The 27,513-nt window shown below is 41.7% G+C and overlaps 1 protein-coding gene across 1 annotated transcript in view; it reads left to right on the top strand.

Moving 5' to 3' along the window:
* Positions 1-1,534: 1,534 nt before the first annotated feature.
* Positions 1,535-27,513, top strand: part of LOC129841220 (histone deacetylase 7-like) — a 100,821-nt gene continuing 74,842 nt past the window's right edge. Inside the window, exons 1-2 of the mRNA XM_055909385.1 lie at positions 1,535-1,685; positions 9,415-9,482. The gene's annotated coding sequence lies outside the window, so the exon portion shown is untranslated. The remainder of the gene's footprint in view (positions 1,686-9,414; positions 9,483-27,513) is intronic.

The following is a 27,513-nucleotide window of genomic DNA, read 5'->3' as shown; positions in this document are numbered from 1 at the left end:
ATTGTTGTTGCATTGTTGAGAAGGAACCTGCGAGTAAAAATTTTGTTGGAAAATGTATTCCATGCGTATCCCGTATATATGACTAATAACACATTCAACTTATTGATCATGGTTTGTGAGATACCTCCCTGAACCAGTGACTATCAATAAATAATCATTTGCAGTAAAAGCCCTCTACAAGATACATTGTTATGCCCGAGGGATATTGCATTGTAATGCCAGGTTAAAAACGTACAGTAACTGTCAAAACACTACCTTCCTAAAGGATATTTTGAGTACAATGTGTTTTTAAGTTGTTTTTATGGGTGTTATTTGATTTTAGTGTTTGTATTTTCATACAGTGCATCCTGATACAACATTTCCTGCCATTGTCAATGTCTGCCCCTGGCTGCTACAGTCTCTCTCTCTCTGTCTCTCTCTCACACTCTCGCTCTCTCTCTCTCGCTCTTTCTTTCTCTCTGACACACACACACACGCAAGCACGCACACACACACACACACACACACACACACACACACACACACACACACACACACACACACACACACACACACACACACACACACACACACACACACACACACACACACACACACACAGACAGACAGACAGACAGACAGACAGACAGACAGACACACACAGTAACACACACAGTGTTGGAAAAAGTACCTTATTTAAAACTTGAGTAAAAGTAAAGATACCTTAATAGGAAATGATTCAAGTAAAAGTGAAAGTCACCCAGTAAAATTCTACTTGAGTAAATGTCAAAGTATTTGGTATAAAAAGTAAAAGTATATATCGTTTCACCATTATTATATTAAGCAAACCTTACGGGTGCCATTTTCTTATAACTTATAACTTATTTTAAGTTATGGATAGCCAGGGGCACACTCCAACACTTAGACATAATTTACAAACAAAGTATTTGTGTTTAGTGAGTCCGCCAGATCAGAGAAGGAAGGCATGACCAGGGATGTTCTCTTGATAAATGTGTGAAATGATTATTTTCCTGTCATGCTAAGCATTCAAAATGTATCAAGTATTTTGGGTGTCAGGGAAAATATATGGAGTAAAAAGTACATTATTTTCTTTAGGAATGTAGTGAAGTAAAAGTAAAAGTAGTCAAAAATATAGAAATACTCAAGTAAAGTACAGATACCCCAAAAAACGACTTAAGTAGTACTTTAAAGTATTTTTACTTAAGTACTTTACACCACTGCTCACACACACTTTCCATTTTTTTCTCTTCCTCTCCTTGTAGCTTCTGGTTTGGGGGCTGCACTGACAAAACCTACATCACACTGATAGAGCTGAGCAACTGTGTGAGTCTGAGAGAGAGGGGGAGAAATAGAGAGAGAGAGAGAGAGAGAGAGAGAGAGAGAGAGAGAGAGAGAGAGAGAGAGAGAGAGAGAGAGAGAGAGAGAGAGAGAGAGAGAGAGAGAGAGAGAGAGAGAGAGAGCGGAAGTGAGAGTGGCTCAAAAGGCAGAGCAAGCCCCTTGTCTCAAGCACTTTTTCTCTCTCTCTCTCCTTGAACGTACGCACTTGCTCTCTACCCACTCCGCTGTCCAGCAAGTATCTAACCCACCCGCCCACTTCAACCCGTCCCTCTGAGATTGACCTGCTTGCTGACTGCTGTATGAGGGACAAGAAAGCACATAACACTGGCTGTCCAAATCTAATACTGGTAAGAAAAAATTGTTTTACTGTTCTGTTTCAGATGGGTACTTTTGTATCACTCTGCAATCTGGTTTCTCAGGGGTTCTATGTTTTAGAGATGGGCTGACAAGAGAATGAGATGTCACTTTACACTTCACTTCAACTCCCACTGTACTTGACATGCTTAAGTTAGAGAGTAAGGGTAACAAGTGTGCAGATGAGGAGATATGTTGTTTATTTAAGTTGGTAAAGACAGAGTTTTGTTGATTCATCGTTGTTGTCATCTTGTCTGAGTCAAACTCCCCGGCAGATGTTCATGTGTCAAGTCTCTCATTGTGCGTTTCTGGAGAACAGCTCTAGCTTTGGTTCTTCCTCGCTTTGTGATGTAGCTTCCCACACTCGCTTTGTTGTTCATGTTAAATAATACCACACTCATATCACATGCGGAAAAACTCTGGGCATTCGGAGGAAAATAGGATTATTGTACCTACAGTAGGTTTTTCCTTTTGTCGTTGAATTCGGAGGTGATGTTGCTTGGGACTCGGGACGGGGAGAGGGTCGAAAATTGGAAACAGACCCCGCCCACCCCTGAGAGTTAGTCAGTCCGCTCAGAAGAAGGGAACACAAAACAACAGTCCCACCACCAGTGTCAGAGTGTGTGCGTGTGTGTGTGTGTGTGTGTGTGTGTGTGTGTGTGTGTGTGTGTGTGTGTGTGTGTGTGTGTGTGTGTGTGTGTGTGTGTGTGTGTTTGTGCGTGCAAGCGCACGCCCGCATGTGTGTGTGTGTGTGTGTGTGTGTGTGTGTGTGTGTGTGTGTGTGTGTGTGTGTGTGTGTGTGTGTGTGTGTGTGTGTGTGTGTGTGTGTGTGCGTGTGCGTGTGTGTGCGTGTGTAGAGAGAGACACACACAGAAACAGAGAGAGTACACAGGGTAAGGGGAACTTTCCTAATGGTTCGTTTTGTTTTGATCACTCTGATGTGCTACTTTCTCCGCATACGGTTAATAGAGCTTGCAGAGTGAGAAGGAGGAGAGATAGCTAAAGGAGCGTTGAGAGTGAATTGGCCTGCTTTCATAATCTGACCAATGTATTTCCATGTGTCCCACAGCACTGATCACTGCCCTACAGGTCCCTAAGCAGGGAAAAATAACAAATCAACGAAATGTGTTTGCAATTTGTCCATCTCACCCCCCCCCCCCCCCCCCCCCCCCCCACACTCCCTTCCTGTCCATTGGCACACGTCTTCTTATTCCTTAGAAAAACAGTCTTTATGATAGCGATAGCGCAATTTGAAATTGCAACACGCGAACGTTTTCCGAGTTGTATAGCTACGAAAGCTGTCCTCGCTGTATCGTTCAACATTTGTGTACTTTACCACTGGTTGTATTTCTATGGCGTGGGACAATCTTCAGGCAACCAAAAGTTGAAAAACATAAAGTCATTATCAGAGACTAGATCAAAACTAGTCATCATAAGACACATACACACAAAAAACAGAGTGCAGAGCATTCCCAGCTCTCGATTTCTTGATTCTCCTCATCTTGAACTCACAGTGCACCACACTTAAATCTAGTTTGATAAAAAAACACGATTGAACTCATGGCTCAGCCTTTTGCTCACTCTCTTGCCCAAAACACTAAAGTTCCTCTCTATTTTTAATCCTCCCAGGGCTACTCCAGTTGTGTATGTGTGGTTTGTTGAGCTCCTAAATCAGGAGTTTTATGTCCTTTTTTGACAATAATGGTCCATAATGAGGACATTCACAAGCTATTTTGCTCTGACTTGGAGGTGACAAACTCAAATTACAGTCCAAGGAGTTGTTGTTGGTTTGAGAGTTGAAAGCGCTTCATATAGAGGTTTGGACTGATGTCATCTATACCTAAATAAATCTCTACTGTTCAGCAGAACAATTCGATGAATTCATATTGTAGATGTGCAAAGTTTCATAGATGCTCACTGCTCACCATTGAAGTTATACGAGACGTAGATGAGAGTATGTGTTGTATATAACACATAAATTAAATATTTCCATAATAGAGATGGTATCTCACTCCAGACCAACTCTTGTTGAGAGGTACAGAAAATAGCATGACATAGCAAAACAGTGATATTTCACAAAATGCCCTCGGTACCTAGTTATGAAAAGTTCCAATTGGTCATATTTGCATAGTAACCTCTATGATTGCACCCTGTGTTATGCTTCTTGGACCAATGGTATGAGTTCTCTGATTATTACATTAATTGAAATTCAATTAAATGAATTTCATTTTAGCGGAACAGAAACTCTCTCTGTGAAATGCCAGATTGGGTAATCAGCCTCCGCTTTAATTACTTATGGCCAGTATTTCTGTTGCGGTGATAAATCTTCCGACTCAGACTGTGTTTAGCCTGTGGAGGTCACTAGGTCAAGACGTCAAAAGGTCACTGTCAGACAGAAGTAGCCCACTGGGACATAACACTCTCTCTGGGACAGTAGTTGACTCTCAGTCTCAGTAGAGGAGTGACCTAGACCATAGGTCAAGTGCAGAGAGGGAATTATTGTGCATAATGGGTAAAGAGGATGTGTGGTGGGTGATTTTTTTTTATGGTAAGACTCCCTTGGGCTTTAGCCAATAATGAGATTCAAAGAGAAGTACTGTAGCCTCAGGGTGGTCAAATGGTTCGTTTACTGCCACCCCCTGCTGGAAAGGTTTAGTCATTGCACGACTCTCAGTATATTTCTGTATCAATACAACAAAAAGAGATGTTTTATTGTCACATACGGTAGGTGCAGTGAAACGTGTTGTTTTTACAGGATCAGACATAGTAGTACTGCACCCCTGGAGTAAATTAGTGTTAAGTGCCTTGCACAAAGGCACATCGACCGATTTTTCACCTTGTCGGCTCTGGTATTATGAAACAGCAACCTTTCGGTTACTGGCCCAACGCTCGAACCGCTAGGCTACCTGCCGCCCAAAATTGTAACTGCAAAACTATATACCATATAATGAGCAACCATCACCAGTTGTAGGTGTCACTTTGAAAGGTAGCTTTTGAAAGGGGCACAGACACTGGGTGATGGAAAGGGAGATTTGCAGGTATGTGCAAAAGGGGAAGTGGTAGCCTTTTTCGGCAGTCAATGATCAAAAGCACCCTCTTTGTCCTCATGGGTGGAATGTTATTAATATTTTTCAGAATTTTATCATTTAATAAAGTTTTATTTAATTTTTTAACGGACAAAAATCTAGTGTTTCTTTGTCAAACGGTTTTGTTATATTTCAGTCTTCTCTGATGTACTTAGTGTAATATTGGGATGAAAACTAAAAATGAAATACATTTCAACTCTATATCTGCCATGGTACAGGTGTCTTATTTCAACAACAAAAAACATATCCATGTGTGTGAAGTGTATACTTTTGTTTTCAAAGTAGATTTGTGTAAGACAACCAAGAAATACTCTCTTTGACCCTGATTTAGCCCACTGCAGTAAAAGGTGATGCTGTATGTAATGATGACTAACAACTTTTCTCAATTCTCACTTGGGGGTGGAAGGAAACCCACTAATAGCAACATAGACAGAAAGGAAAAATGCTGTACTGTCTATTTCTATCCATTATTCATGGCCTCCCTCGTCTTTTCAATTGGTTGTCATCAAAGAGGTGTGTTCCACGTGAATGAACTTTGTTTGAGCATTTTAGATTTGAAACGCACATTATACTAGCTTACGGAGTTTCAACTCGTTCCCGTGGTCTCAAAGGAGTCAGGGCACAGGGTTTAAATGAAACCTACATTTGATGTCATTGATTTCAAGTTGTTGCCTGCAGAGAGCAAGTCATAAGACAAGACATTTACAATCCTTTGAGGTTACAGTACATGCGCAAACACATACGCACGCACACACACACACACACACACACACACACACACACACACACACACACACACACACACACACACACACACACACACACACACACACACACACACACACACACACACACACACACACACACACACACACACACACACACAGAGGAGTGTGTGAGGGCGTCGTATCGCTACGCTTTCCAGCATCTCTGTTTCCAGTGAAACGAAGCGAGTGTGTTTTATCTGTCTTCTCTGTGGCCTAGCATAACATAGCATCTACCAGGAATGGAAAGGCTGAAAGGCAACCCTTTTTCGCTAGCATCTCAACACCTTCAAAGTCACCACACCCCTGCTAGCTAGCGACAGTCGAGTCAGAGGTTTGTTACAGGACGTTGACTAGAGTGGTCTCTGATAGAAAACACACTACCCTGATATGAAAGGGAATTGATGTAATGGCAGAGAGACAGTAAATAGAATATCAGTAAATGGAATATACCATAACTATACACCCCCCAAAAATATATAAGACCTTCCAAGTGTCAAAGCTAAATGTAACCACATCTTTCACATGCGCCTGGGAAAAGCTGGAACACAACAATGATCCATGACATTCATTCTCTCAGTTCTTTCACGCTTCCTGCTCTGCCTTGCCATTGGAAAGGACAGTTTTGCTCAGTGACACACAGCAGTCATAACTCAGCTGGTGTGACTCACAATCAGAGAACGAGACAGTCAGACAGACAGACAGAACAGAACAGAGACAGAACAGAGAGACTGAAATAAATAGATGGAGGGTGGTGAACACACCCTGTGGCCCCCCCCCAGAGATTGAATAACAGATGAGTGTTTGCCCAGGGATATACCCTCAGGCCTCCACCCAGTACCAGGAAATCTGTGACTGAGATAATATGACATATTCCAGGAATCATAACACTGCATGAAGCTACAGTAGAACTCCTCATAATAATAATAATCTCTGTCAAATATTCTACATTTAATATTTAATAATGCCATATACATGTACATGTTGAACACTGTGATAGGTGCAGTATCTATCTATCTATCTTTCTTTCTTTCTGTCTTTCTTTCTTTTTGGCAATCTGCCCTGTGTGTACGGTAACTTCTGTTCCCTCCATCACTGCATTGCCTGACTGCATTCCTTTCATTCCTATTGGCTTCCTGTGCCTGGGAGCGGAGCTGGCACCCCACTGGTCATAGAGCTCAGAGCTGTACATTTCATTATTACTGAGGCATATGTGCATGGTATCTCTCTCCCTCTCTGTTTCTCTCTGTACCTCTCCACATCACTTGTCCTCCTCCCCATCTCTCTCAGCTCTGCCCATCCTCACCCACAGACACCTCAGCATTTATCTCTCTGACAGAACACAATGTGTGGTACAGGAGGGCACGGAAATGTGAGTTTCGGCAGCTTACGAAGGGGGTCCTCCAGGGTTCAGTTCTAGGGCCTATTATTTTTACGCTGTATATTTATTATATTGGAAGGAATGTAAAATCCACTAAACTCCATCTGTATGCTGACAACATTCTGTAAGACACAACAGCAGTAGCAGTCTGGCCCATTTGCCACAGTTACAGCTGAACTCTTAGTTCTCACAATCCTGGTCTTTGTCAGTCAGATCAGCAGCTACTCCTCAACTCACTCTCCTAGATAATAGGATTATTCCCTATAAATGAGACTAAAGGTTCTCCATTTGGCCAAATCCACCCTATGTCTACAATATGTCGTTGAGCCCGGCCCATGGAGATAACGCTAACCTGATTTGGGATGGTCAAATAGATTCGAATCAAGTCAGGTCATCTTTTGGAATTGTCTGAACCAGTCTGGCACTGTTTACACTTTGGCTATCTTAAGTTAATTTAAGGTGAAATTACAATTCCACTCAAAACAAACTAATATCAACAACCATAATACAACACAGCTTGTGTCTCTCCTTTGGTACTTATGGCAAGAGTATTCAGCCAACAAGTCATGGGTATGACTGTGGGGTGGACCCAATCTTGTAGCTTGAATTTCAACTCAGCACTCCCATGGATCAATACACAATTTATATTAATGTTGTGGCCCGGGGACCGTTTGTGGTCCATCCTTGATTAATTGTGGCCCCAAGTTGTACTCTAATAACTTAGATTTAATGTTTGATTCTTTGAAAATATGTTAGGAACATATCATTTTACATTAAGCAGTACATGATTTCGAAGTAAATGATGTTGAGGTAAACTGCTATACAGGCACATCCCTTCTGATGTTTGACTTCACAGAGGCACACACACAGACTGAAAAGGGAAAATCCTTTTGGCATATCTGCCTAACACTAAAAGTAATTGCCATTTTTTTTCTATTATTTTACACTACAATGTTTTACAACTGTAAGCTGAATAGAAGGAGTTATCCCTCTTCTTTGCTCAACAGAGAAAATCATGTCCAGTTTTGACTTTACAGTGACAAGGTCATGACCTGTTTTCATAAAGCTGTGTTGGAGTGTGTTGTATGTGTGTTTGGCATCTCATGTTGTTGCCTATTCCAGCAGGGTGAGGCTGGCACTGTACATTGTCTGCACTCATCTCGTCTCTCCCTCCCTGCCATGTTCCTTATCTTACCCTCACACTCTGAATAGTCTGTCTATGGACACTACTGTATGTGAACATCAGGGCAGTGCACTAGTATTGTCTGTGTTTGTGAGTTTCTGTCTGTTAGTTTATTTTTGTTAATTTGCTAATTGCTACTCGACATTCATACACATACATACAGTACAATTCAGTTAACACCATAATGTATACTATAATGCTTTTGCATGTATTTTCTACATGTCTCTTGCTATTTGTAGTTTTTCATCAGTACTTGCATATGACTTTCTGTTTGTGTGTGTGAACTCGAAATCCTCTATAACAACACAATATACCACATCCTTTCTATACTCGTTATTATCCTTGCAGCAATCTCTTTAGAGAAATTCAGCATTACAGCGCGATTGAAAGTTAAAGGCAATGTTCCCGTTAGCGGAGCGGTCAATACTGCACATTTCGGCTCAATCGGAAATCACCTTTACATTTCTTGGGCAGAATATGTAGGCCTATAACGCTTCACCGTTCCAGATTGAATAAAGCCCTATATTTAGAGTGAGCTGTTTCAGTGTTATTGTGAGATTGTGTGGTCTCCACTTTTAGCTCAAATGGACATGATTCAGACAAGCTGATAAAATGGGTGTTCAGCAGGTGGAGCCCTGAGACCGAACTGGCTCATTTTACTGTTCCTCAAAGGAGATGAACGTTAGACTAACAGATCAACTCAACAGAAACGTCGCAGAAATGATAGCTTCAACAATGCGAAAATTAGACAGATTATGTCAACACCTCTAGTTTAGTTTTTTGTTGCGCGTTTGACAAAGGGAAGTAGGTTAGTCATTTTTTTTGTAGTTTCATTCGCTACATTTACAGTAGCCTCATATTACAGACGGCCTATATGTATCGCAAAATTGGACCACATGTTGCTCCCCTGTTGAATTTTATTCGCTAATTAATAGCAGCGTTGAAGACATCAATAAATTAGAAAACTGATCTCAAATGAATGTGTCAAATAGTAACCGCGGAGGTAGGCTACTTATTATTTGGTCTACTCTTGAATAGTCTGTACAATTTAAATGTATAATATAATCTTCAATTCTTCGTTTGCATTATGTTTGGAGACTTGAGGGCAGAGTTTAGCGCGTGTGAAAGGTCAGCACGCTTTTTCATTTACCCACGTATTTGATTAGCCATTTATTGAAACAATCAAGTCTCTCGCGTCATCTGGTTGCCCATCAGAAAGTGATGATGCACTTAAATGGTGCACCTCAAAACTCACTCAGTGCTGAATGTATGTTGTACTCACGATTGTTTTCCTTTACTTCCTAACAGATGGACCAATAGAATCTGGACCTCAAATAGAGACAGGCGGACTGGAAAGACGTTTTCGACAGTGACGGGTAGGATTCCATATTTCACTAATATCAAGGTTGTCTGGAATCCAGGTGTAGTGTAACCTGAGGTAGTATCAGGTGCCTCTGTAAACTAACGAAGGCTACATTTCCTGTTGAAAGGAGTGCGCTAACTGAATGGTGGTGTGGTTGTACTCTACACCATGTATTGTAGGTTAAGCTTGCCTCAATTACTAGAAAATGTGATATAAATCATTGGTAATTGTGTAATTGTGCAACTAAGGCATACGCTTGGACAAAATAGTCAGTGAAGGTATTACATTTACAAGAGGCTCAAATACGACCTAGAAAGTCATTGAAAAGTTTGACTCATGCAATGGGCAAAACACTTGGTTCTCTGATGTACTGTAGGCTACAGTAGTTTATGAGTATGGCTGATGTTTCGTAGCAATGGGAGAGCAGCTGTGTTTGTGTGTGTGTGTGTGTGTGTGCATGCATGTGTGTGTGTGTGTGTGTGTGTGCATGCGTGTTTGTGTGTGTGTATGAGAAAAGGAAAAAACCTGGACACATGAGAGTAGCACACACACACACACACACACACACACACACACACACACACACACACACACACACACACACACACACACACACACACACACACACACACACACACACACACACACACACACACACTAGTCAGGATGAGGTCATAGTCATAGTAATGTGAGGATATAGTTACGCCAGTTTCACGTGTGCCACGCCAGAGGAATGGACACCACTCTCCGTTTGTATAGCCTTTTAGATCTCTTTCTCTCCGTCTTGTTCTCCTCTTTCCCTCTTTCTCTCCATCCCTCTCCGATAACCAACTTAGTTCACTGTGTGAGTGTACGTGCCTGCCTGTCCGCATGCCTGCCTGCCTGCATGCCTGTGTGTGTGCGTGCGTGCGTGCCTGCATAGATGCGCTAAAACATTTTTAGGATCACTTTACCTGAAAGTGTCATTACACAGGGATCGTCACAGCCTCAGGCCGACTCCAGTTGTTATGACTACCATTTGTTTGGCCGCGCAAGTGTTATAACAGACACAGTGTAAAGGAGACTGGGTGCTGAGGGTTCAAGTGAAATGTTATAACCTTACCTTGGAGGTTTCTGTTATGTGCCACTGCCATGGGTTTGAACTGCACTTTTACTCATGGGGGGGGGGGGGGGGGATCACGATACTACATTTTCCATAGCAAGAAGGAAAACATGATGCAGACTAAACTCTTGTGGGTTGGTTTCCTGGACACAGATTAAGCCTAGTTCTGGATTTAAGAGCATGCTCGATGGAAGATCTCCATTCAAAAAGCTTTTTAGTCCAGGACTGTGTTTAATCTCAGTCTGGGACACCAGCCCATAGTCCTTTAGGAACTTGCTTTATGTAACATAGTGTGTGCTATAACTTGGGAAAAGTGTGACAGTGTGACAGCATAGTCCATACAACATGCATCGTGCCAAGTTATTCATTTGGCCTGAACAATGCATTATTCATGCTTATCAAATGGCTAGCCATTACCGTTTCCCCTTAACAAGAAGACCCTGCTGAAACATTGGTTGCTAGTAATTTGATATGTATCAATGAAGTGATTGTTCACTCAATAATATGCTTGTTGCTATTTTTGTGTGTGCTCAGTTGGTAGAGCATGGCGCTCGTAACATCAAGGTTGTGGGTTCGAGTCCCACGGGGGAAGAGTACTGGGGGGAAAAGTATGAAAATGTATGCACTCTGGATAAGAGCGTCTGCTAAAATGACAAAAAAAATGTCAAATGTAAACAGAATGTGTTAACATGACTATATCTTAGCAGACTTTTTGAGGTAAGTGAAGAAAGTAATATAACTTGGTTGGTACTTGGGAACTTGGTTGGTACAGGGAATTGGCTGCTCTGCCTCTGTGTATTTTTTTTTTTCTACTGAAAAAAACACTTTATAAAAAACAGTGTGAGAGAGCAGTGCTGACAATATGGATAGTGTTGTGGGCTGGACAGGACTAGACGTGAAGATCACGTTGTTGCCTCTTTCTGGGTTTAAACCAGCTCAGCTGACCGCACACACACTCCCTCAAAATCTAGCAGTACTGCAGTGTGTGTGTGTGTGTGTTTGCGTACATGCATATGTGAGCTACCAAACTAACATCGCATTTGTCTACACAGATCGCATTTGAAACAAAAGAACATGATATGTGCACACATACAGTTGAAGTCGGGAGTTTGCATACACCTTAGCCAAATACATTTCAACTTAGTTTTTCACAATTCCTGACATTAAATCCGAGTAAAAATTCCCTGTCTTAGGTCAGTTAGAATCAACAATTTATTTTAAGAATGTGAAATGTCAGAATAGTTGGAGAGAGAATGATTTATTTCAGCTTTTATTTCTTTCATCACATTCCGAGTGGGTCAGAGGTTAACGTACACTCAATGAGTATTTGGTAGCATTGCCTTTAAATTGTTTAACTTGGGTCAAACGTTTCAGGTAGCCTTCCACAAGCTTCCCACAATAAGTTGGGTGAATTTTGGCCCATTCCTCCTGACAGAGAAACTGAGTGTAACTGAGAGTGTAACTGAGTCAGTTTTGTAGGCCTCCTTGCTCGAACACGCTTTTTCAGTTCTGCCCACAAATTTTCTATGGGATTGAGGTCGGGGCTTTGTGATGGCCACTCCAGTACCTTGAATTTGTTGTCCTTAAGCCATTTTGCCACAACTTTGGAAGTATGCTTGGGGTCATTGTCCATTTTGAAGACCCATTTGCGACCAAGCTTTAACTTCCTGACTGATGTCTTGAGATGTTGCTTCAATATATCCACATAATTTTCCTCCCTCATGTAGCCATCTATTTTGTGAAGTGCACCAATCCCTCCTGCAGCAAAGCACCCCCACAACATGATGCTGCGACTCCTGCATTTCACGGTTGGGATGGTGTTCTTCGGCTTGCAAGCCTCCCCCTTTTTCCTCCAAACATAACGATGGTCATTATGGCCAAACAGTTCTATTTTTGTTTCATCAGATCAGAGGACATTTCTCCAAAATGTACGATCTTGTCCCCATGTGCAGTTGCAAACCGTAGTTTGTATTTTTTATGGTGGTTTTGTAGCAGTGGCTTCTTCCTTGCTAAGCGGCGTTTCAGGTTATGTCGATATAGGACTCGTTTTAGTGTGGATATATATACTTTTGTACCTGTTTCCTCCAGCATCTTCACAAGGTCGTTTGTTGTTGTTCTGGGATTGATTTGCACTTTTCGCTCCAAAGTACATTCATCTCTTGGAGACAGAACACTTCTCCATTCTGAGCGGTATGACGGCTGCGTGGTCCCATAGTGTTTATACTTGCGTACTATTGTTTGTACAGATGAACATGGTACATTCAGGCGTTTCGGAATTGCTCCCAAGGATGAATCAGACTTGTGGAGGTCTACAATTTTTTTTTGATGTCTTGGCTGATTGCTTTTGATTTTCCCATGATGTCAAGCAAAGAGGCACTGAGTTTGAAGGTAGGCCTTGAAATAGGTACACCTCCAATTGACTCAAATGATGTCAATTAGCCTATCAGAAGCTTCTAAAGCCATGACATAATTTTCTGGAATTTTCCAAGCTGTTTAAAGGCACAGTCAACTTAGTGTATGTGAAATAATCTGTCCGTAAACAATTGTTGGAAAATTTGCTTGTGTCCTAACCGACTTGCCAAAACTATAGTTTGTTAACAAGCAATTTGTGGAGTGGTTGAAAAACGATTTTTAATGACTCCAACCTAAGTGTAGGTAAACTTCCGACTTAAACTGTAACCTTATAGCCATTGAAAGCTGCAATATGTAACTTTTTGGGGGACGAAATTCACATAGAAATGTGAGTTATAGATCTGTCATTCTCATTGAAACCAAGTCTAGGTAGATCTGTTCTATGTGTGCTATTTCTAGGCTTCCCATCCTAAAGTTGCATTTTTGTGTATGTTATGTTTGGTTTTGTACACCAGCTTCAAACTGCTGAAAATACAATATTTTGGGGTTATTGAAAACATTTTACAGCAGTTCAGGTGGTTCAATAACAACAGACCTTGTTTTGTCACGAAATCTGAAATTAGGCAAACTATTAGAATTTTAGCAACCAGGAAGTGGAGGAGCGAATTCTGCGTATCGCACCAGTGGCGGTCGGTGCCGTTTAAGATGAGGGAGGACGATTATTTTTTTATGAGCATGGCTTTATTTCTATTACAGCATATTGGATGACTGTCACATCGATAGGTTTAGGCTACTACATGATACTCAAATGTTTCTCTATTCCCTATATCCATCGTAAGGTTGCTACACCTAGCCTATGAATTCAAGTTTACAACATAGTTGCACAGGTCGAGAGAAATTTGAGTAATCAAGGTGACAGATACACACAGCCTGAACACAGCCTACATCGTTGTCACCATATTCAAATCAAATCAAATGTGTTACATGCGCTGAATAGAACAGGTGTAGACCTTACAGTGAAATGCTTACTTACAAGACTTACAAGTAAAAAATAGAAAATAAAAGTTACAAATAATGAATTAAACAGCAGCAGTAAAATAACAATAGCGAGGCTATATGCAGGGTGTACCTGTACAGAGTCAATGTGCGGGGGCACCGGTTAGTCGAGGTAATTGAGGTAATATGTACATGTAGGTTGAGTTATTAAAGTGACTATGCATAGATAATAAACAGACAGTAGCAGCAGCGTAAAAGAGGGGTCAGGGTAGACCTTTGATTAGCTGTTCAGGAGTCTGATGGCTTGGTGGTAAAAGCTGTTAAGAAGCATTTTGGATCTAGACTTTCCGCTCAGGTACCGCTTGCCGTGCGGTGGCAGAGAGAACAGTCTATGACTAGGGTGGCTGGAGTCTTTGACCATTTTTAGAGCCCTCCGCTGACACCTCCTGGTATAGAGGTCCTGGATGGCAGGAAGGTTGGCCCTAGTACTGGGCTGTACGCACTACCGCCTGTAGTGCCTTGCGGTCGGAGACCGAGCAGTTGCCATACCAGGCAGTGATGCAACCAGTCAGGATGCTCTCGATGGTGCAGCTGTAGAACCTTTTGAGGATCTGAGGACCCATGCCAAATCTTTTCAATCTCCTGAGGGGGAATAGACTTTACCGTGCCTTCTTCACAACTGTCTTAGTGTGTTTGGACCATGATAGTTTGTTGATGATGTGGACACCAAGGAACTTGACACTCTCAACCTGCTCCACTGCAGCTCCATCGACGAGATTGGGGAGTGCTCGGTCATACTTTTCCTGTAGTCCAAAATCATCTCCTTTATCCTGATCACGTTGAGGAAGAGGTTGTTGTCCTGGCACCACACGGCCAGGTCTCTGACCTCCTCCCTATAAGGCGGTCTCGTCATTGTCGGTGATCAGGCCTACCACTGTTGTGTCATCGGCAAACTTAATGATGGTGTTGGAGTCGTGCCTGGCCGTGCAGTCATGAGTGAACAGGGAGTACAGGAGGAGACTGAGCACGCACTCCTGAGGGGCCCCCGTGTTGAGGATCAGCGTGGCAGATGTGTTGTTACCTACCCTTACCACCTGGGGGCGGCCCTTCAAGAAGTCCAGGATCCAGTTGCAGAGGGAGGTGTTTAGTCCCAGGGTCCTTAGCTTAGTGATGAGCTTTGAGGGCACTATGGTGTTGAATGTTGAGCTGTAGTCAATGAATAGCATTCTCACATAGGTGTTCTTTTTATCCAGGTGGGAAAGGGCAGTGTTGAGTGCAGTAGAGATTTTATCATCTGTGGATCTGTTGGGGTGGTTTGCAAATTGAAGTGGGTCTAGGGTTTCTGGGATAATGGTGTTGATGTGAGCCATTACCAGCCTGTCAAAGCACTTCATGGCTATAGAAGTGAGTGCTACGGGTCAGTAGTCATTTAGGCAGTTTATTTTACTATTCTTGGGCACAAGGACTATGGTGGTCTGCTTGAAACATGTGGGTATTACAGACTCAGTAAAGGACAGGTTGAAAATGTCAGTGAAGACACTTGCCAGCTCGGAGTACACATCCTGGTACTCCATCTGGCCTTGTAAATGTTGACCTGTTTAACCTGTCTAGGATGAGGGTGCCGCTAGCGGCACTCCCCCCCCACCCCCACTGAAAAACCAGTGCCGCGAAATTCAAAAAATATATATTTTTTAAATATTTAACTTTCACACATTAAAGTCCAATACAGCTAATGAAAGACACAGATCTTGTGAATCCAGCCAACATGTCCGATTTTTAAAATGTTTTACAGGGAAGACACAATATGTAAAGATGTACATCTATTACCTAAAAACACATTAGCATAATCCACCATCTTTTATTTGTCCACCAACACCAGTAGCTATCACCAATTCGGCTAAACTAAGATATTTATAGCCCCTAACCAAGAAAAAAACTCATCAGATGACAGTCTGATAACATATTTATGGTATGGGATAGGTTTTGTTAGAAAAAAGTGCATATTTCAGGTAGATGGCATAGGTTACAATTGCACCCACCGTCACAAATGGACTAGAAAAACTACATTGAGCAACGTGTTTACCTACTTACTAATCATCAAACATTTCGTAAAAATACACAGCATACACTAATCGAAAGACACAGATCCTGTGAATACAGACAATATTTCAGATTTTCTAAGTGTCTTACAGCGAAAACACAATAAATCGTTATATTAGCATAGCACATAGCACATAGCAGCCCAGCATTGATTCTAGCCAAAGTGAGCGATAAAAGTCAACATCGCCAAAATATATTAATTTTTTCACTAACCTTCTCAGAATTCTTCAGATGACACTCCTGTAACATCATATTACACAATCCATATAGAGTTTGATCGAAAAGGTTTATATTTAGCCACCAAAATCATGGTTAGACAATGTGAAATGTAGCCCAGCTGGTGAGAAAATGTCCGTGCGCCACTTAGACAGTGATCTACTCTTATACATAAATACTCATAAACGTGACTAAAAAATATAGGGTGGACAGGGATTGATAGACAATTTAATTCTTAATACAATCGCGGAATTACATTTTTTAAATTATCCTTACTTTTCAATACAGTTTGCGCCAAGCGAAGCTACGTCAAAAAACATGGCGTCCTAAGCCACTAACATTTTTCGACAGAAACACGATTTATCATAATAAAAATGTCCTACTTTGAGCTGTTCTTCCATCAGTATCTTGGGCAAAGGATCCTTTCTTGGGTCCAATCGTCTTTTGGTGGAAAGCTGTCCTCTTGCCATGTGGAAATGCCAACTGCGTTCGGGATGAACTGGAAGCGTGCCCAGCAATTCACAGCGTTTCAGAAATAAATGTCCCAAAATCGCACTAAACGGATATAAATTGCTATAAAACGCTTTAAATTAACTACCTTATGATGTTTTTAACTCCCATAACGAGTAGAAACATGACCAGAGTAATATTACTCCCTCCACTAATGCTTGGAACAGGTGCGGGTCGGTGTCCTCTAGGCGCATGACGCAGCTCCAAAAGAGTGACTAGCCTCAGGGTTTTTTAATTTGTAGTGCCTGTGAACGCGCAATCGACCCCATTCAAATCGTCATCACGTAAAGGCATCCAGGGGAAGACGTAAGCAGTGTCCGTATACTCATAGCAATAACAGTGCCCTTTTAACTGACTCCAGATCAGGGGCCAAAATTTCTGAAATCTGACTCCATGTCAGGGAAATTGCTGTAGAATGACTTCTGTTCCACTTAGAGACAAAATTTCAACTCCTATAGAAACTATAGACTGTTTTCTATCCAATAATAATAATAATATGCATATTGTACGATCAAGAATTTTGTGGGAAGCCGTTTCAAAAATTACACGATTAGCATAAATAGTGACAACAGCGCCCCCATCCTCAACAGGTTAAAGGTGTTATTCACATCGGCTACGGAGAGCGTGATCACACAGTCATCTGGACCAGCGATTGCTCTCATGCATGCTTCTGTGTTACTTTCCTCGAAGCAAGCATAGAAGTCATTTAGCTCATCTGGTAGGCTTGTGTCACTAGGCAGCTCACGGCTGTGCTTCCCTTTGTAGTCTGTAATAGTTTGCAAACCCTGCCACATGCGACGAGGGTCGGAGCCAGTGTAGTACGATTCAATCTTAGTTCTGTATTGACGCACTGCCTGTTTGATGGTTCGTCGGAGGGATTAGCGGGATTTCTTATAAGCTTCCGGTTTAGATTCCCGCTCCTTGAAAGCGGCAGCTCTACCTTTTAGCTCAGTGCGGATGTTGCCTGTAATCCATGGCTTCTGGTTGGGGTATGTACTTACGGTCACTTTGGTGATGACAAACTTATTGATGAAAATACCTGGTAGAATTGAGATAAAACGGATTTGAGTTTCCCTGCATTAAAGTCCCCGGCCACTAGGAGCACCGCCTCTGGATGAGCGTTTTCCTGTTTGCTTATGGCCGTATACAGCTCATTGAGTGCGATCTTAGTGCCAGCATCGGTTTGTGGTGGTATATAGACAGCTATGAAAAATACAGATGAAAACTCTCTTTGTAAATAGTGTGGTCTACAGCTTATCATGAGATACTCTACCCCAGGCAAGCAAACATCAAGACTTTCTTAGATTTTGTGGACCAGCTGTTGTTTACAAATATACATAGACCGCCACCCCTTGTCTTTCCAGAGGCCTACCGGAAAAGCTTAAGACCCGCCAGCTGTATGTACCATGTCCCGTTGGTAGGATGTACGTGATTGTAGTTCGTCTATTTTATTATCGATTGATTGTACGTTGGCTAATAGGACCGATGGTAAAGTTAGATTACCCTCTCGGCGTCAGATTCTTACAAGGCACCTGGACCTTCGTCCCCAATACCTAAGTCTCTTTCTCCTGTGAATGACAGGGTTGAGAGCCTTGTCAGGCGTCTGAAGTAAATCCTTCCCGTCTGACTCGTTGAAGAAAAAGTACTCCTCCAGTACGGGGTGAGTAATCACTGTGCTGATATCTAGAAGCTCTTTTCGGTCATAATACTCGGTGGCAAAAACATTATGTACAAAATAAGTTACAAATAACGCAAAAAACATACACAATAGCTCAATTGGTTACGGGATCGTAAAACGGCAGCCATCTCCCTCTGTCGCCATTCATATTAACATCATAGTCAACATAGCTACTAGAACTAACGTGTTAGTAAACCCCCTACAATCACGCAGTAGTCAGCAGCGAGCAGTTTAGCAGTTATACCGGTGGGCCCCGGTGGCAATAAATTAATTAAACCAAACGAATATCTTGACTTGAAAAAGTTCCATTATGGGATAGTCATAGCCAGCTAGCAAACATAGCATCACTCTCTGTTTGAGCCGGGTGTTTGAGTAGGCTAAACTAGCTAGCTGCATTCACTGGCTAAGTAAGTGAAGGTAAAAAAGAATTCAACAAAATATAGGTATCTCTCGCTCTCTTTCTCGCTCTCTTGATTCTCCTTTATTTTTAAATAAATCAATTTGTTCAAAACTGTTAAACTGTTGTCTTTCTCTCTCTTTGAGTCAACTGCTCACCACATGTTATGCACTGCAGTGCTAGCTGGCTGTAGTTTATGCTTTCAGTACCCAATTCATTCTCTGATCCTTTGATTGGGTGGACCACATGTCAGTTAATGCTGCAAGAGTTCTGATAGGTTGGAGGATGTCCTCCGGAAGTTGTCATAATTACTGTGTAAGTCTAAGGTATGGGGTGATAACCACGAGTTTCCTAGGTTTTGTATTGAAGTCAATGTACAGAAACTAGCTGTCCTCGGGCTACACCATGGTGCAACTGTGTTAAAGCTACTGTATTCTTTCATTCCAAAACAGTGTGTTTTAATAAATTATTTAATATAGTTATACCATGTTATACCAGTGTTATACCGTATCTATTGTCAAGTTAGCACAGGCATCAAGTCAATCTCATGACATTGTTATGAGCCTCTACTTCTGAGAATGTTACCTCCGTTTTTTACACTTTACACTTTTTTACACTTGTTTTTCACAGCCCAAAACCTGGCTCTCTTGACCTTTTGAACTGCGCTCAACAATTGTGAGTCTGTTTTAGCCGTGAGAAATGTTGAGCAGCGTGCTTAAGAACTGGTGGACTTGTGGCTCTCTCTCTCTTTCTTTTTCTCACACATCTTTCTCCTTTTCTCTATCTAATGTCTCTCTCGTCTCTCAACTATGAGTCAGCGACCCCTCACCTTAGCCCTGAGGGGATCGGCTTTGTGAAAGGACTTGACACACCCATGACTTTGACCTCTGACCTTTTGATTGATCGGCCAGTGTTCCAACACAGTTACAGTGGAGTGGAGCCATTGGGAAGGATGAAGTACAAAATTAACAACGAGAGAGAAAGAGTGAAAGAGAGTTGTGAAAGAGAGAGAGCGAGAGAGAGGAAAAGAGAGGAAGACTGCTTGAAAGGAGACTGCAAGACAGTGAGTGAGTGAGACAGTGAGAGAATGAGTGAGTGAGTGAGTGAGTGAGAAGTGCCTCTTTTGCACAAAGTGTCTTTTTGTGCCACCCAGTTAAATTGGTATAGTCAAGTAAGAGGAAGTGTTACTTTTGCGGTGGCAAAGTTAGTTGTTACTTCATCATGCTGGCTTTTGAAAATATCTGTTGTGAACTACTTTTTGAAAGTAACTTTAGTACTTGTATTAAGGGTAGCTTTAGTGTAGCTTAACTTCTTCCAGGGTGAATTCATTGGTAGCTTGGTAACTATATTTTCAGAGTAGCTTCCCCAACACTGGTCGTTACCTAATGTTTTCATAGGAATGTTCCAGTGACGTGCAAGGAATGTTTCCATGAAACCATTCCCTTACTGTCAAACAGAACTTACCCAGAACGTGGTTACCATATTCTCGGAATATTCTATATTCATTTTCTAGACTCGTTTCATGGGAACGTTTTAAGAACATTCCTGTGTCCAGGATTCTAAGGGTTAAGAGAATATTCCATCAACGTCCCACCAAACATACACAGAATATGGTTGCCATGTTTTCAGTATACAATATCTTTTTTGATAATAAAAAAAAAATGTAACCTTTATTTAACTAGGCAAGTCAGTTAAGAACAAATTCTTATTTACAATGACGGCCTACCCCGGCCAAGCCCTAACCCGGACGACGCTGTGCCAATTGTGCGCCGCCCTATGGGACTCCCAATCATGGCTGGCTGTGATACAGCATGGAATCGAACCAGGGTCTGTAGTGACGGCTCTAGCACTGAGATGCAGTGCCTTAGACTGCTGCGCCACTCGGGAACCCTCTATTAATGTTCTAGACACATTTTATGAGAACGTGGTATGAACATGTGCCCAGTTTTCTGTGGACTAAGAGAATATTCCAACAATGTCCCATGAAACATTCACAGCATATGGTGGCCATGTTTTCAGAATATAAGATATTAATGTTCTAGGCACGCTTCAGGAGAATGTTGCATGGACATTCATCTGTTCAGTTCTCTGTGGGTTTGGAGAATATCCCATCAACACAAACATGTGACTGTCTCAAACCACCGTTTCTGAAAACTAGTACCAGAAAGCTTTAAAAGGAAAAAGTATCTAACAGGCGAAATGATGAACACGATCTGTTTTATCTATTGCATAGTGCACAAGTTGACTGCACGTATTTATTTAAAAAGTACAAATATTAAAATGTATTAAAACAACGGTATTGACACTGTTGGAAAATCATATCGAGTGTATTTCGAAATACCCCGGGATACGGTATATACAGTATACCGCCCAACCCTTATAGACTGTTCCCCTAACTAACGGAAAACTGGACACTCAAACATCTGGGGAACGTTACGGGCAACATTACAAAAACGTTCTCTTTACTTAGAATTGTTAGCTGGTGTATGTTAGTACAGCATAATATGTCCTTGCAATCTAATGCATACAAAGCAGCGTAAATATGCATCCACTCTATGCTGCTTTGTATGCATTACATTGCATGGAAGAGCAATGCCAATCGCATGGTTTGTGTAAGTAGACATTCTCTTCCACACACCCTCCATAGGACTCCATATGAGGCTGAACATATTGACAAGCATACACAAACACACACAAAGACACTAGTGTGTGCATGCAATTCATGACACTATTAATACATTGACATGCATATATACCACACATGCACACACGAACACGCCATACACTCACAAAGAGACAAATGTGAATAAGTGGCAAGCGGGGTGATGCTATAAATATATATATACAGTATATACACACACACACACATACACTTGAACATATGCACACACTTGCTTTGCAGGAATATTCACAGTGACACAAGTGTTACCCAACAGGTGACACTATAAATAAACTAGCACGCCTAGTTACCTACATATACTACTTCAACCCACACAAAGACGTGCTGTGTGCCGTAAAGAGACAAATGTGCACTATTAATACACTGGCACACACACGGACATTCATAAACACACTCGACTGACACACACAGGCATACATAGGCCTACTTAGACACACACACCCACACACTTTTTCTCTCTCACACACACACACACACACACACACACACACACACACACACACACACACACACACACACACACACACACACACACACACACACACACACACACACACACACACACACACACACACACACACAGTGAGGAAGGGGATGGATTCTCCAGCTGCTTGGAAGCAGGGGGACAGAATGTCCCCAACAGCTGTGGATTCCTCCAGTAGTGAAGGAGAAGGATGGAAGGATGGAGGGAGGGAGGAAGGGATGGAGGGAGGGAGAGATGGAGGGAGGGGTCCTAGGAAAGTGGCTGCTTACCATTTTCACACAACCATGCCAAACAGTGCTGACTATGATATTTACAGCTTGGTTCAGCTTAGTTTGGCTTAGTGTGTTCCAACGAATTCTATCAGAATGCCAAGTTAGACTGTTGCTATATCTGCAATTGACCTTATACAGATGTACAGTAGGATCTTGATCACCCTGTTGCAGGATAACTTTCCATCCAAGAAATGTAATACTTGTATTCTATTTGAGGCTTAAAAAGTATTTTAAAGTTTGTAATTCCGACTTAGAAATTTCAGACTGTAGAAGCCTTTTCAAACCTCAAATAGACTACAAGATTTACATTTCGTGCGTTGCAGGAAAGTTCTCTTGCAACAGGGTGATCAAGATCCTACTGTACAGTGGGTACAACCCCCCCCCCCCCCTCCCAGTTGGTTGTACCTGCTGTAAATTCATGACTGGGGCACTGAGTAGGGGGCACTGTGGGGAAGGCAGCTGCTGGGCTGTATTAAAGACTGAGCCTTGGCAACCACAACCGCTCGATCCAAAATGGCCGCTCGATGAACCCGAAATGGTCAGATAGGTGTTAGCAATATGGTGGTATGTTTAAGAGACCAAACAAAAGATTTTGCTGTTACATTTATGTGGATAATATTTCAAATATTTGTTGGTCTGATGTGATTAATAAGGAGCATCTAGATGCTGCACTAAATTTATGAAATTGCTTCTTCCAATTATTGATAAATATGCACATGTTAAAAAAACTGACTGTTAGAACTGTTAAGTCTCCATGGATTGATGAGGAATTGAAAAACTATATGGTTGAAAGAGATGGCTAATAAGTCTGGCTGCACATCTGACTGGCTGACTTACTGCAAATTGAGAGATTATATGACTAAACTCAAGAAAAAGAAGAAACTGTATAATGAAGCCAAAAAACTTTGGAGTACTTTAAATGACATTTCGGGCAGAAAGAAAAATTTAACTTCATCTTTCATCGAATCAGATGGCTTATTCATCACAAAACCATTTGATGTTGCCAATTATTTTAATGACTTCATTGGCAAAGTGGGAAAACTTAGGCAGGAAATGCCAACAACGAATAATGAGCCATCATACTCATACATACAAAAACTAATAATGAAAGAAAAGCATTGCAAGTTTGAATTTTGAAAGTTAGTGTGGGCGAGGTGGAAAAATTATTGTTATCGATCAATAATGACAAACCTCTTGGCATTAACAACTTAGATGGAAAGCTACTGAGGATGGTAGCTGACTCTATAGCCACTCCTATCTGTCATATCTTTAGTCTGATCGTAGAGGAAAGTCTTTGTCCTCAGACTTGGAGGGAAGCCAAATTCATTCTGCTACCCAAGAGTGGTAAAGGGGCCTTTACTGGTTCTAATAGCAGACCTATCAGCTTGCTGTCAGCTCTTAGCAAACTGTTGGAAAAAACTGTGTTTGACCAAATAGAATGCTATCTCTCTGTAACCAAATTAACAACATACATTCAGTATGCTTATAGAGAAGGGCACTCAACATGTACTGCACTGACAGAAATGACTGATGATTGGTTCAGTGCAGCCTTTGATATTATTGACCATAACCTGTTGTTGAGAAAACGTATGTGTTATGGCTTTTCGACCTCTGCCATATCGTGGTTTCAGAGCTATGTATCTAATAGAACTCAGAGGGTTTTCTTTAATGGAAGCTTCTCTAATGTCAAACATGTAATGTGTGGTGTACCACAGGGCAGCTCTCTAGGCCCTTTACTCTATTCTATTTTACCAATGACCTGCCACTGGCATTAAACAAAGCATGTGTGTCCATGTATGCTGATGATTCAATTATATATGCATCCGCAACCACTGCTAATGAAGTCACTGAAACCCTTAACAAAGAGTCTGTTTTGGAATGGGTGGCCAGTAATAACCTGGTCCTGAACGACTCTAAAACTAAGAGCATTGTATTTGGTACAAATAATTCCTTCTAGACATCAGCTGAATCTGGTAATGAATAGTGTGGATGTTGAACAAGTTGAGGAGACTAAATTACTTGGTGTTACCTTAGATTGTAAACTGTCATGGTCAAAATATATAGATTTAATGGTTGTAAAGATGGGGAGAGGTCTGTCCATAATAAAGACATGCTCTTCATTTTGACACCACACTCCAAAAAGCAAGACCTGCAGGCTAGAGTTTTATCTTATCTTGATTATTGTCCAGTCATGTGGTCGAGTGTTGCAAGGAAAGACCCAGTTAAGCTGCAGGTGACCCAGAACAGAGTGGCACGTCTTGCTTTTTATTGTAATCAGAGGACTAAAATAAATACTATGCATGCCAGTCTCTCTTGGCTGAGAGTTGAGGAGAGACTGACTGCATCACTTCTTCCTTTTATAAGAAACATTAATGTGTTGGAAATCCTAAAATGTTTGCATAGTCAAGTTACACACAGCTCTGACACACACACTTACGCCACCAGACATGCCACCAAATTCAAGAAAGGGTACAGTATTATATAGAGCCATTATTGCCTGGAACTCTGTTCCATCTCCTATTGCTCAAATTAACAGCAAACCTGGTTTAAAAAAACAGATAGGGCAACACCTCACGGCACAACGCCTCTGCCCTATTTGACCTAGATAGTTTGTGTGTATATATTGATATGTAGGATACGTGTGCCTTTTTAAAATGTATGTAGTTCTGGGGGCGCTGTTGAAAGCCAAGGATGTAGAACGCCTTTCCCTATCGCTCTTGAGTTAGTGACCAAATTTATATATTTAACCTTGCAAAATTGTATATATTTCTGTTGGCCAGGTGTCTGAGGGGACCCCTAAACAATTCAGATCAAGTTTGAGAAATGTACGTTTGTAATGTCGTCTACCCGGCCAAAAACGGAGTCTGCAAGAGCAGGCCGCAGCAAGCCCGCACTCTCTCCTGATTCACCCCCGCCACTGGATGCTGCTAATGCCGGCCCCACAGAAACTCTGACTGTGGAGATGCTACAATCCGTGATAGGCACCCTCAAAACCTCAAAATTGACTCTCTCTACCAATCTCAGGTCGGAGATATCAATGGTCAAAGACAAGCTTTGAAAAATCTATCGAGAGTATACAGAACAACCCCGACGCACACGGAGTGGCCTTATCGGAGCTGGAGCGAGGTGCTACAGACCACAGAATTTGCATTAGCGAGCTAGAGGCTAACGTTGGCTCATTAGCAACTAGGGTGGCATACCTCGACAATAGATGCGAAGATATGGAAAGTAGAATGCGGAGGAAAAACATTCGTCTACTGGGAATACTGGAGGGAGTGGAGGGCCCAAGATCCACGGAGTTCATGGCCCAGCTGCGTCAGGAGCTGCTCGGTCTATCATCATCATTTCAGATTCCTAAAATTCGTACATCGTCTGGGATATCATTAGACCCTAGGGGGATCAATGATGAGTTCAAGGGATTGTACCAGTCTCTATATACTTCTGAAAGTAAAGCGGATACATAGGAATAGGATGATTTCTTCCACTCACTTCCTGTGCCTTCGGTCAGCTGGGATTTGGTTAAAAAATTAGAGCAGCCGATCACTGTTGAAGAATTGTCTAATGCTGTCAAATCCCTTCAATCTAGGAGAAGCTCAGGGCCTGATGGCTACTCGGCAGAGTTTTATAAAAAAGTGTATCTACAAAATAGCCCCTATTCTAATTGAAATGTACAATGAAGCATTTGTAAATGGTGTTCTCCCACAGACTCTCACTCAGGCAAGCATTTGTCTTATTCTTAAAAAAAACAAAGACCCTCTTGACTGTGTATCATACCGTCCAATTAGCCTGTTAAATGTTGACTATAAAATTCTAGCCAAACTTCTGGCAACGTGTCTGGAAACAGTCCTCCCAACAATTATCTCTCCGGATCAAACAGGATTTATTAAAAATAGACTTCAATCTTCGACGATTATTTAATATTATATGTAATCGTTCTTTCGCCAATACCTCTGAAGCCATTATATCCCTGGATGCGGAAAAAGCGTTTGACTGGGTGGAATGGAAATACCTTTTTTACACTCTAAATAAATTAGGCTTTGGCTCCAAATTGAGGGGATGAGATGTCTGTATTCATCCCCTCAAACCTCTGTCAGGACTAATAACACTCAATCAAATTGCTTCCCTTTGCAATGATCGACCTGCCAGGGTTGCCCTTTAAGTCCCTTACTGTTTGCCCTCGCCATAGAACCACTAGCAATAGCACTTCGCTCCAACCCCCTTATCAAAGGTATAGTCAGATACGGACACGAACACAAACTGTCTTTATATGCAGATGATTTATTATTATACACATCCAACCTTTCTCTGTTCCTGCTGCCCTTGCCACTTTTGTGTCCTTCGGTCACCTATCAGGGTATAAACTGAATCTCAGTAAAAGCGAATTGATTCCTCTTAATATGGCCGCAAAAAAATTGGGGTACATGTCACAATCAGATTTGAAAACCTTCTTCAAGCCAACTTAGCTCCTCTTTTAACCCGTACTAAGGACGATTTGGAACGCTGGTCTTTGTTACACCTCTACTTAGTTGCAATAATTAATTATATTAAAATGAACACTCTCCCTAAATTCTTATATCACTATCAGTGCCTTCCGATTTTTCTTCCCAATACATTTTTCAAAAAGATTGATGGCCTAATACTACCCTTTATATGGGACAAAAAGCCCCCCAGGATACGAAAACAGCTTTTGCAGAGGCCCAAACCAGACGGCGGTCTAGCTCTACTGGATTTCAGATTCTATTATTGGGCCACTAACCTTAGGATCATTCAGTACTGGTTGCAGAGCAGAGAGATATTCACACCCCCAATTTGGCTAGAGATGGAGGCCGCCTCATCTATACCGGCATCATTGTCTTCCCTCGCTCACTCCTCCATTACAGGCCCTAACTCCTCCTTCACCATCAATATATGTGTCAAAACAACATTGAAGATCTGGAATCAATTTAGGCGCCACTTTGAGTTTCATACAACCTCTTCTTTGGTAGCCTCAAACCCAGCTTTTCCCCCCATCTATGGTTGATGGTGCTTTCTCAACATGGTCTAGTCTCAGTATTAAAAGATTCAGGGATCTGTATATTAACAATACATTTAGTACGTTTGAACAATTATCAGCTAAATTTGGTCTCCCCAGACATCATTTCTTTAGGTTCTTAAAGTCTGGAGTTACGTCCATAGCATAGATCCAGGATTCCCCACCCTTCCTGGCGAAACACAGTTCGACACATTTCTTATCCCACTTTCTACTCAGAAAGGCACC

Source organism: Salvelinus fontinalis, chromosome 3 (assembly GCF_029448725.1).
Source record: "Salvelinus fontinalis isolate EN_2023a chromosome 3, ASM2944872v1, whole genome shotgun sequence".
NCBI lineage: Eukaryota > Metazoa > Chordata > Actinopteri > Salmoniformes > Salmonidae > Salvelinus > Salvelinus fontinalis.
Note: the sequence above shows the minus strand (reverse complement) of the source record. Positions and strands in the feature narration are given on the sequence as shown.